This window comes from Squalius cephalus (assembly GCF_949319135.1).
Source record: "Squalius cephalus genome assembly, chromosome: 2".
In the NCBI taxonomy this organism is placed as follows: domain Eukaryota; kingdom Metazoa; phylum Chordata; class Actinopteri; order Cypriniformes; family Leuciscidae; genus Squalius; species Squalius cephalus.
The window spans coordinates 1,994,865-2,007,421 of record NC_137123.1 but is presented as its reverse complement, the minus strand read 5'-3'; the positions used below and the strand labels follow the sequence as shown (position 1 = coordinate 2,007,421).

Sequence of the window (12,557 nt, the reverse complement as noted above, 5' to 3'; positions counted from 1 at the left end):
GATGTTTGATATCAGAAAAATTGCATGCATTGTCTTTGTAAATGTCAAGTAGTTTGTAATAGCGCGGGGGAGCTCCCGATAGTGTTTGCTAGTGCTTGTTTAATCCTGAGTGGATTCTATAACTACTGGTGATGCTGATTTAGCGCTAAGAGTTTTGACGTACGTACGTAAAGTTCTGTGTTTGTTCATCAAGAGGGCCTTGAGGGATGATGAGCAAAAAGCCTGCACACAGAGGGTTTGAATTCACTGATAAGGATATCAGTTAAGTTTTGTGTTACTTGTCAAGAGGGCCTTGATGGATGACAAGCGTACTGATATAAGGATATCAGTTATTGATGTGTTATACCTGTAAGTGGGCATTGATTGATACAGGTGTAGTTTAGCTTATATAGATGGTTGATCTGCAGACATTTGTAAGAGGGCCTTGAAGGATACAAATGAGCATGATTGCAGATAAAGTCAATTTCCGGGTACCTTATTAATCTAATAAGAGTCTGCTCAGGGGAATTAAGATCATATTTCACTCTGTTGTGTTGAGGAAGTGAATCACAGAGGTTTATGGAATAGGATAGTTAAAAGTGTAATATTTTAATGTATTGTTCAGATCTGACAGAGTAGAGAAAAAAAAGAGTGTGTGAGATCATGTTGGTGTGCCTGTAGGATCCTGTGACTGTGCCTGTGGTTGAAAATAAGTGACCTCTGACCCTGGTTGCTTGAAGGGACAGAGAATGTGTGAATGAAGGGACTGAAATGAGGTGTATTAAAAAAAGAAAGAAAGAAAAGTAAGGGAAAACAATTGTTTCAAGATATTAACTATAAAGAATATTGTAGTATAAAATAAGTTACAATAATAAGATATTTAATCAATAAATGTAGCCTAATGATATATATTAATAGATAAATATAAATAAGATTGCACGTGCTTAATATATTATATATTATATCTGAAGACGTCTAAAATTTGTGTCTCGTTATTCCTGAAGACAGAGTGGAAAAAGTATTCCATTGCAGATTAATAAGTTTGTGTTAAGAGAAAAATAACTGGTGCAGTGTGCTGAAGGTTAGCAAGATTGAGTGACCAAGTTTCAAAAGTCAAAAATACTTTACAGAAGTTGATGAGAGTAAAAAATAAGAGGAATTCCTTGATGTTTGTTGAGAAACATATTAGATTATTGTGAACACAGCATGCAAATATAGAAGAAAGATTGAAGCCTAATTTTATGATAGGGAAAATTATTCAACTGTATTATTCTCCAGATAATCAAAGTTAGAATTATTGCTGATATTGCTTTTTCCTGCAATGAAGAACTGCTTACTAATAGAATAAGGGAAATGCTATGGTCAACCAGTGAGATTTTTATATAAAAGAAATAGTGAAAAGATGCAGGTTAAAAAGTGGAATGTAGATAAAGAGCTAATAGCTTATATGTAAAAGTTCAATTTGATTCATGCAGATCTCTGAGTGTTCAAATTGCAGATGGCTTCAGTGTCCTGTGGAAGCAACAAGAGGGCAAAGGGCAAAGACATGAATGCAGAGACAAGAATGCATAAAGAAGAAGAGAGAAGTGGGTGAGGGGTTCTCAGCTCCCCTCCTGAAGTTCAAAAAGACTCAGAAAGACTGAAATAATGTTGGAAAAGGTGAATCTTTCACTTGAGACTTTTCCTAAAGACAAAGACAAATCCTGAGATGCAAAACTGTTACAGGATTGATCAAAATCCCAAACTGAGAAGAGACAGAGAAACAGCAGAGCCTATTCTCAACTCTGCAATGGCCTTTGAGTGACAGCAAGGCTGAAAAACATGTCAACAGACACTAATCTAAAAAAAGAAGAACAGACCCTTACGGCACCACAGGTGTGACAAACCTTATGAACACTCTAGAGACTGCTTCAAATTTAGTTAATTATTATATTAACATTATTCATTCTGAATATTCACTGGTCTCATAGCAATTCTTTATATTCTCTGCTAAACTAACCCTCTCTGATTTTTCAATAGGTACAAGTCCAGCTCTATAAGAAAAGAAAATACAGAGAAGTGGGTGCTCAACTCACAAAATAGTTAAAACTGAGGCTGGATTTGGAATAGTGAGGGCTATTACATTAGACAACAATAGGGATAAACACATGATAAAATTATTCTCTGGCAAAGAAAAAGATAGAGGTTGATCATTTTTGTCTGCAAAACAAAAACACTGGTCACTCCATCTTGTTTTAATAATTTTTTATAGACCTAGATTGGAGAAGGAGAAATAACTCCAAAAGTCCAAAATTATGAAATTAAAAATGCTGTCAAAACTGGGATAATGAGATGGAAATGTTATTGGCCATGGATCCAAGATTGAGTAAAGATCTCCAATGTTCTTCTTAAAGCAGCTCGTGAGCAAAAAACAAAAAGAATATGAAAAAGTAGACCAAACAAATGACAAAATGCATTTGAGAAATTACAATTGGCTGTCTTACTCTCAACTGCACCATACTAAGGCCTATTATTCTGAAATATTTAATCTATTAGAGTTTGTAAAAAGAAAAATTGGTTTATAACAACAGTGGTAAACTAAGCATTAAGATCACTGACACTTCTGAATAGTGTTTGAATAGCTGTTGTGACGTTGTCCGTCAGACCTTTGGAATTCCACAGCTAAAAATATAAGTTCCGCATTTAGGCACAACCTGCGGAAGAAGAATGTGTGATGGCCAATGAGTGACTGAGTATGAATGGAGTGAGAGATGGTGTACACTAAGGCAAAACAATTATTTTGCCTACAGCTGTATCTAAATTTCATATGTGGGCCCACAGGGCATATTCTGCCCAATAAAATAATGACCATGGATGGATTTGGTTAATTTCCTGGTCGAAACTGTAGTAACAATAGAAAAAGAAAATGGGAAAAAAAAAATTGTAAAAGAAAACAAAACAGTACTATATTTTGCGCAAAAGTATGAAATATTGTCTTGTAACTTTTGTCTTTTAGTAAAGTGGGTTGAGTGTTGTCTAAGATGTCTAATAACTAGTATGCTTATAGTGGGACTCAAAACAATGAGAAAACTGAGCTGAATTGAATAATTGTAAAAAGTAGTATAGGGGTAAAGCCCTACTGCTAATGAGCAGAAAACACACAAAAGGGGACAGAACACCACTCAGCCCACATGACCATTTTACAGGTGACACCAAGAAGGACAATGGGCCAGATGAGCAGATGATCTAATATGTTGTTGTCACTAACAGAACTAACAGAAATAATGAAGGTTTCATTCACAGATGAGAACAGTTCAGTTCCAGGAAGGTTTCTGGGACGATTCAAACAAAAAGAACCAGTGACTGTGCTTTGTCATCTCAGAAGAGGCTTGAACCTTGATCAGCAAAGTGACATTTGAGTCCATGGCTCTCAACTTAAAATACACCAAAAGACTCCAGGAACCCCCACACAGCAAGTGAGGGTTCAAGGACATGCTGACAATGACCTTCCCCTGCCAGTGAGAGAAAAGGAAAAAGCCAATTGCAACAACTCACAATGACCAACATGAATGGAAAAAGAAGACAAATGACCAGAAACACATGAATGAAAAGTTGCAGAATGTGGAAACTTACAAGGAGTTGTGCAAAGAAAAGAGAATCAACAGAGATGAGTACAAGTTCAAATAATAGTCAACATCAACCAAACCTTCTTTAAATTTAATGTTAAAGCCCTTGAATACACTAGTAGTAACCCTTAATAGTGCAGCAGATTAGTAAAAAAATCGTTCACTTTGGTATAGAAGCATGAAATTTGGCACAGATACTCTCTAAGGGCCACTATTTTGGAAAAAGGCGTTGGCCACTCAAAAATTCAATATGGCGGCCATTTTTCAAAATGGACGCCATTGCTATTCAATGCTTATTATATCAATTATTCAAACAGTGATCCAAGCATAAAATTTGATACAAATATACTCTCTAAAGGACATGTTAATAGAAAAAGATGCTTGTCCCTCAAAAATTCAAGATGGCCACCATTTTTAAAGATGGCCACTGTTCCTGTCGAATATTAAGGCGAGACACGGCAGGCAAAAACATTGTTTTTTTTTTTACTGGTCAATTTTGAGATTTTTGGATATTTGTCTTCAATAACATGTCTTCTTTCAGACTGTGGTACAAAAAAGTCCAAAAAACACATTTAGATCTTTATTTTACTACACTTTGTCTGTTTGCGTCTGTAGATTTCGCGTAAATTCAACAAAAGTTGTCGTTGTAAATCCTCCCGCCGATCCGCGATCTCTGTCTGCTCTCTGTCTTCACAGGCACCGCTGGAAAGATCTCTCTTCACTGTACAATACTGTCGGATCCAAATATGGTCATTTCCTTTTTATCAGCAGCCAATCGCGAAAGTAAAAGGGCTGAATGCGCAATCTCATTGGCTGATGATAAATCTGTAAAGCCCGTTTTCTCAAAATGACCTTTCTCTCATACTCCAAGTCTGAAATCTCCACTTCAGTAGCACCTATATACACCAATCTTTCCAGTCTTGTACCTAGTTATATTATGAAGACATTTACAGAGGGATCTGTAAATATATTTTTCCTAGCCTGATTTATATAACATTTTATTCCAAAAAACATGGCGAAAATCATTTTTTAAGGCTATTGACAGGATATTATGATTTACAGGATAACAAATGTAGATATCCATAAATGCCTCTGTATTTTTTCCCCATCTAATATGTGAGCACAATGAAAAAAATTTTTTTTAATCTGGCTTTATCCAATACTCAGATTTCGTTTTTTAAAATATTTACAAATTAGCACATATTTAATTAGATATTGCCTAATTTGCTAATTTAAACATTACATTACAGAAAACTTTTAATACATTTTTTTCTCATCTTAATGTAGGTAATCAACTGGGAAAGTTTCATGGTGATATCTGCTAGTTTTTTAATTTTTACCCTATTCACCCGTAGTGTCTCACCTTAATTATTTAAATTGTTAAAATGGTGATGCAAGCATACAATTAGGCAGAAATACTCTTCAAGGAACACTCTTTTGGAAAAAGGTATGTGCCACTCAAAAATTCAGGATGGCCGCCATTTTCAAGATGGCCACCATTTCTGTCAAATAGTTATAATGTCTGCTTTGTCTGCCTCCTCTTCTTTGACCTGTCCAGCTTAGTTAAACTTGCCAGGGATATAAAATCCCCGCCGGCATAGCTCTCAGGTTCAATGGAGTTCATACACAAGCCTCTCCACCACGGCAAGGTGTAGTCCACAGAGAGGAAGGGCCACTGTTAGAAAAAAGGATACGCTACTGGTACAGGTTGCACATACAGTGGGGAGAACAAGTATTGGATACACTGCTGATTTTGAAGGTTTTCCTACTTACAAAGCATGTAGAGGTCTGTAATTTTTATCATAGGTACACTTCAACTGTGAGAGACGGAAATCCAGAAAATCACATTGTATCACAAATTTAAATAATTAATTTGCATTTTATTGCATGACATAAGTATTTGATCACCTACCAACCAGTAAGAATTCCGACTCTCACAGACCTGTTAGTTTTTCTTTAAGAAGCCCTCCGGTTCTCCACTCATTACCTGTATTAACGGCACCTGTTTGAACTCGTTACCTGTATACCTGTACACAAACTCAATCAAACAGACTCTAACCTCTCCACAATGGCCAAGACCAGAGAGCTTTGTTAGGACATCAGGGATAAAATTGTAGACCTGCTCAAGGCTGGGATGGGCTACAGGACAATAGGCAAGCAGCTTGGTGAGAAGGCAACAACTGTTGGCGCAATTATTAGAAAATGGAAGAAGTTCAAGATGACGGTCAATCTCCCTCCATCTGGGGCACCATGCAAAATCTCACCTCGTGGGGCATCAATGATCATGAGGAAGGTGAGGGATCAGCCAAGAACTACACGGCAGAACCTGGTCAATGACCTGAAGAGAGCAGGGACGACAGTCTCAAAGAAAACCATTAGTAGTAACACACTACGCCATCATGGATTAAAATCCTGCAGTGCACGCAAGGTCCCCCTGCTCAAGCCGAAGCATGTCCAGGCCTGTCTGAAGTTTGCCAATGACCATCTGGATGATCCAGAGGAGGAATGGGAGAAGGTCATGTGGTTTGATGAGACAAAAATAGAGCTTTTTGGTCTAAACTCCACTCGCCGTGTTTGGAGGAAGAAGAAGGATGAGTACAACCCCAAGAACACCATCCCAACCGTGAAGCATGGAGGTGGAAACATCATTCTTTGGGGATGCTTTTCTGCAAAGGGGACAGGCTGACTGCACCGTATTGAGGGGAGGATGAATGGGGCCATGTATTGCGAGATCTTGGCCAACAACCTCCTTCCCTTAGTAAGAGCATTGAAGATGGGTCGTGGCTGGGTCTTCCAGCAGGACAACGACCCGAAACACACAGCCAGGGCAACTAAGGAGTGGATCCGTAAGAAGCATCTCAAGGTCCTGGAGTGGCCTAGCCAGTCTCCAGACTTAAACCCAATAGAAGATCTTTGGAGGAGCTGAAAGTCCGTATTGCCCAGCGACAGCCCCGACACCTGCAGGATCTGGAGAAGGTCTGTATGGAGGAGTGGGCCAGAATCCCTGCAGTGTGTGCAAAGCTGGTCAAGAACTACAGGAAACGTATGATCTCTGTAATTGCAAACAAAGGTTTCTGTACCAAATATTAAGTTCTGCTTTTCTGATGTATCAAATACTTATGTCTTGCAATAAAATGCAAATTAATTACTTAAAAATCATACAATGTGATTTTCTGGATTTTTGTTTTAGACTCCGTCACTCACAGTTGAAGAGTACCTATGATAAAAATTACAGACTTCTACATGCTTTGTAAGTGGGAAAACCTGCAAAATCAGCAGTGTATCAAATACTTGTTCTCCCCACTGTATCTGCGAGAGGGAAGGCGGAAGGACCATCAGAATTAAGACTGGTTTCAACAATATAGGTGACCAGTTCAGAAAGAGCCATAAGAAAGATGGCTGGTTGAATCGTTTCAGTCTGTGACTCTTTCTCAAGCCTTCTGAGGTGGAGTTTCTCTCTGTTGTAAAGATGAATGAGACACAAATGATGGTATTTCAGCTCCTGTGCAATGGCATCAGCACCACTTAGTTGAGACAATAATTTAGCATCATTCAGTGTTTGTGCACATTCATGTAGTCTGTCATTCAGTTGCAGTGTCATTACCTGACGTAGGTCAGATTCAGGAGATATGTTATCACAAAAAAAGCAAACCTGATCATCTAGACTTTTCTGCATCATGGTTCTGCGATGCTTTGTTTGGCCTTCATCTGTCTCACTACATTGAGCATCGGATTGTTGCTTCTGGGCACGAAGTAACTTTGTGTTGTTGAACCGAAGTCGACAATTGTAGTGATACTTCGCTTGGTTCCTTCTCAAAGTAGCTTCTATACCACCACCTTCATCCAGTCGTTCCAGGTCCAGGGTCATTGGCATTTTGTTCATCTTGTGAAAGAGTGGAATGTTGGTGGCAATCATTTTATAGCCATCATGTTGAGAAACATGATGGGTAGGTGGTGATTGGAGGGGTTCCTTTGTGTCTGTCTGACAAAGACAACATTTCATCCAATCAGTTGGCCTCTTGGCTGACATGGGATTTTCATTTGCCATTTTGGAGGTTTGTTGTCTGATTAAGGCCAAGGGGTTATCCTTTTACCACCTCAATCATAGACATAGTACACATTCAGGTATGGGATACAACTAGGTACGGGTCACCTACACCTAGCCCAATCATTCATCCAGTGCCATTTAAGTCCCGTGTGATCTGTACACCTTCCAGGTAAGCATACATGAACAAGTCATGTATTTCCCCGCTTACCCTTGGCTCGGCTCTCCCACGCTGGCACAACCTGTCAATTCGGGTGCGGTTTAGGGACACTAAACTTAGCTATACTATTACTACTAGTCAAGAACTACAGTGAAAGTAAAACTAGATCAGCTGACACTGAATCCCATGCTGAGTTCCACAGCAGTGAAGTCACCAGTGTGCCCTGGTTGTGTAATGACGTTCACTCTATTAAACAAAACCTTCCTTAACACATTAAATTGAGCTCTGACAGAAATGGTGGCCATCTTGAAAATGGTCACCATCTTGAATTTTTGAGTGGCACACATCTTTTTCCATGATAATGTTCCTTTAAGAATATTTGTACCAAATTTCATGATAACATCACCATTTGAAAAAAAAAAAATTAAGGATTCAAGAAAAATGGCGGCCATCTTGAAAAATGGTTGCCATCTTGAATTTTTGAGGGACAAGCACCGTTTTCCAAAAAAAACATTCTGAAGAGAGTATTTTCACAAAATGTCATGCCTACATCACTGTTTGAACGATTGACATAATGAGCATTTGACAAAAATAGCGGCCATCTTGAAAAAATGGCCGCCATGTTGAATTTTTGGATGGCCAGCTCCTTTTTCCCAAAGAGTGACCCTTAGAGAGTATCTGTGCCAAATTTCATGCTTCTATACCAATTTGAACGATTCTCTTGAAATATGCCATTAATCTGCTGCACTATAATAATAACCCCACAGGAAGGGAAAAAATATTGAATTAAAGAATATATCAAAAACAACGTAGAAACGATAATGAAAAATCAGAAAAGTAATAAAAATAATGAATGATAAGCGACTAATTCAAGTAACTATCATAGCACAGTGCGAATTAAGACAAGTCATGAAGGAAAATACAAATAGACCTAAATGACATTTTAAAACAGATCATAATGGGTACTCGGACGCAATATGTCAATAAAACGGGTATACATAATTAATTTAAGACTACAGTTGATAATTAAAGAAAAGAGTAACACTGACTATTAACAAATATTTGATTTCATTTATGATTTGAATTATGATTTGATTCAATATGCTATTGACTGATTTATGGTGCTAATGGAACGACCACCTCAATTGTAAGTTGTTCGAACTCAATAACAAACAGGCCCTATGAACAATTTATATGGTACCAGAGGTGGGTAAGAATGACAGGTTATTGCACAAAAACATACTTTTTGAATATTCTCAAACCAGATGCACATGGTATTCACCTGTGCGCAAGGGGGGAGTAAGGAGGGATTAAAAAGAATAAGGAAGGAGAATAATTAAAAGGCTAAATTAAGAATAAGGAAAAAGAATAAGGAGGGATAAAAAAGAATAAGGAAGGAGAATAATTAAAAGGCTAAATTAAGAATAAGGAAAAAGAATAAGGAAAAATAAAAGGCCTTTTTTGCAATTTTTGACTGTACACAAGAGAAATTTGCGACACAAATAAAGGTAAGAAAGGAACAGTGACACAAATAGGCCATATATCAGTACCAGAAAGACTAATACAACTCTTGGTAATGGATTATATGAACAAGATAGAGATGGGTAAAGGCAATGAAATCAGCAGAGGAGGGTCAGGAGAAGTAATTAACATTGCCAGAGAAGTATTCCTTAGATTTTAAATTCTATCAGAAATAAGTTTAGATAATGGTTTAGCAGTCATTCCAGAAAAATTGAAGATTAAAATTATTTGTATGCAAAAACTTAAATTACAGAAAAGGAAGTTTTAACAATAATTAAGTTATAATGCTTTATGTTTGAAATAGTTAAGGAAAAAACTTAGATATACAGAAAAAGAAATGACCGTACAATGAATATGTAAGATAGTATAAAAAGTTATTTTCGAGAGTATTTTTTCTAATTGTCTAATGAGTTTATTGAATGACTTTTATGAAGTAAATGTAACATTGCTCTTAAAGTTTTCTTAGTTTGAGTGATTACATGTGACAAAATTAAGTTAATTCATGATAGTTCATTTAGAAATTAGTAGAAAGTAAGGAAAAGGTATTCAGTTAAGGTATGCTTGAACTGAGGAGCTATAATGAGAAAAAGCTGCAACACGTGAGATATTTATTGTTTAAATTTGATAATGAAGTAGACAGAATTTGAAATGCAAAACGTTATAACAAAGAAAATTGTGATTTAATGTAGCTGCACTACAGTGTTATGGTTGTTCATCAACTAAAACATGACTGACTAAAAGATGGATTCTTCAAATTTAAGAATTGATATTCCTTCATAAAAATAAGAAGCGAATAAAAAAGAGAAAAAGTTATTTTTACCCAGCCCTATTTTAAATCAAAATTCATATGGATTATGCGAAATAAACATGCAAACTAAATCATTTATTCTTCTATAATCAGCAGATATTTATTATAATGATTTGTATTTATTATAATGAAAACAATTACATGAAAAAGTAGAATGACTTATGTTTGGAGATTAATTATGATTGAGTCAAAAAGTTAAGGAAAATTGATTTAAAGAATTAGGAATGTTTTTTGGAGTTACGATAATTAAAAGGGGTTATTATTCTGTTGTGTACTTCCAATACTAAGAAGATAATGAAAACTACTTTTAGAGGGCAAATAAATCATATATTATTAAGATTGATCTTATAAACCAAATTAAGATTTACAATCATTGGACATTGATTGAAGTACCTCGAATAAGGATGAAGAAGAAAATGAATAAGCCAGATCCTGGGTGTCTGGGTCGAAGAGGATATCTACACCGCAAGAAGAACTTTTAACTGTATAAGGGATTTTTGTGTTTGACATATTCTACATAACTGTGACAATAAGACAATGCTGAACCAATTTCATCCACACACTTGTAACAATGTTTGATGGTTGATTAGGGAGGATTCGAGTCTTTTACTTTCTCCATTGAAAAAGAAAAAACAACTGAAAGAAAGAAAAATGTATGGAGAAAGATGTTTGGCTTGATTGCTCCTCCAGGAGTGTGGTGGCATAATTTTAGTCATTGAAAATAAGAACGAGTGACTTAATTTAGTCACTAAGGTAGTATAACTGAGGGGACTGGATTTTGAAACTACACTCTGGAAAATGATAGTGAATGTGGGGCTTAAATAAGCCCCAGAGGAGGGAATGTTGAAGATTTTATTATTTAGAAAATAAGTAATTTAACTGTTTTTTGTACACTATTATTTCCTTGTCTGTGGGTGACTTTTGCCTGACTTTGGAACCTGAGAGCAGAAGGTGTTGTTGCAGCAGATAATTCTATTTCAGTAATGTCACATGGTACAAAACTATTTCTCAAAATAATCTATAGAATGCATTACCATATTTGGGAGAAGGATGTAGGTATATACGTTTGCTGGAGGGCCTTTCTGGAGGGTCTTTTCTGCAGAGGGGCACTCGGCTTTGTTTGTTAATAAAGTCTAATTTTTCTGGCATCAAAAAATCTCTGAAGTCATTCCCCTGAAAAGAATTGAACCACAACAATGGCCAGTGGATAAGAGTTTAGCACATCTCAATGAGGTCCTGGATTGGGGAAGGGAGACTGCCAGGTCTAGAAGACAGATTAGGAGGCAGGATTGCATACTCTTCATCTTCCTCTAAATTTCCTCCAAGAGACGAGTAATGGATAAGAGTTTAGCAGTTGCTCTCCTACACATCTCAATGAGGTCCTGGAGCGGGAAAGGGGGAATAACCCATGGCACTGCCATCCTCCTCCAAAGGACGAGATATCGCCTCATCATCTTTGGCCCTTGCCAAGGGATCTGATTCAAAGAGGGAAGTAGTTCAGGAGAGATCTCATCCATCAACTCTCCGCATCTGCACCGGGGCTGAGGAGTAACCTCATTCATCTCCACCAGGGCTGAGGAGAGACTCGGGTCTCCTTTAGTCACGGCCCCGACTCGTACCCAGATCTCTACAACCCTTAACGGGATTTGAGAGCGGTGCGGGCAGCACTCGGGGTTAGGGAGCACAGCCTGTGCGTGTCTGAAGGTCTTTGCACACCGAGTATGACATTTTCATATGCGCTTTTTTATGAAAAACGTTGTATTTTATTAATGACGTATTCAATTTCAAAACTTGCACACTGTGTCCGATGCGTATTAATTAATCAGTTGCAAAAAAAGTTAATCAAAGTAAAAATAACATTTTAAAATATTCTGGAGGATTATTAAAAATTAAAAAAACTTACAACCCTGTTATTTTAAAGTCATCAGTCCCCTGATTTAATACTTCATAGAGACACTTTGTGCTTTAATTACAGACATCCATTTTTATGAGGGATATAGTCAAACCACACATTATTCAGACACCAGATATACATTTTTATAATTTTTTCACTAGTGTGATCAGGACAATATAGTTCATTAATGTAAGTGAGGAGAGCAGAATAAAGTAAACCGTGACATATACCCAATAATTCTTCATACAGTGAGTACCAGTGACATTTTTAAACATTTGAGACCAGAAATGATTGGGACACTTTGAGCTGACCATGTTTTGCTGAAGTGTGTTTTCTTTAATTGCTAATGCTCTTTTTACACACAGACTGAACACAATGAAGCATTGCTTGGTGATTGGTTGAGCTAAACTGGTATTATCTAATTGTGTAGTTAAATTTAACAGCTGACAGATATTCAACATAATTCATGTGTGAGACAGTCTAACAGAAGGACGGACAAAACCAGTCAAATATCAACTGAGTTCTGCTCATATTTTATTACCATT

The 12,557-nt window shown here is 36.9% G+C and overlaps 1 protein-coding gene across 2 annotated transcripts in view; it reads right to left on the bottom strand.

Annotated features, from left to right (window-relative positions):
- Positions 1-12,557, bottom strand: part of LOC307153150 (thioredoxin domain-containing protein 11-like) — a 31,640-nt gene that overhangs the window by 12,818 nt on the left and 6,265 nt on the right. The gene's annotated exons all lie outside the window — the stretch shown is intronic.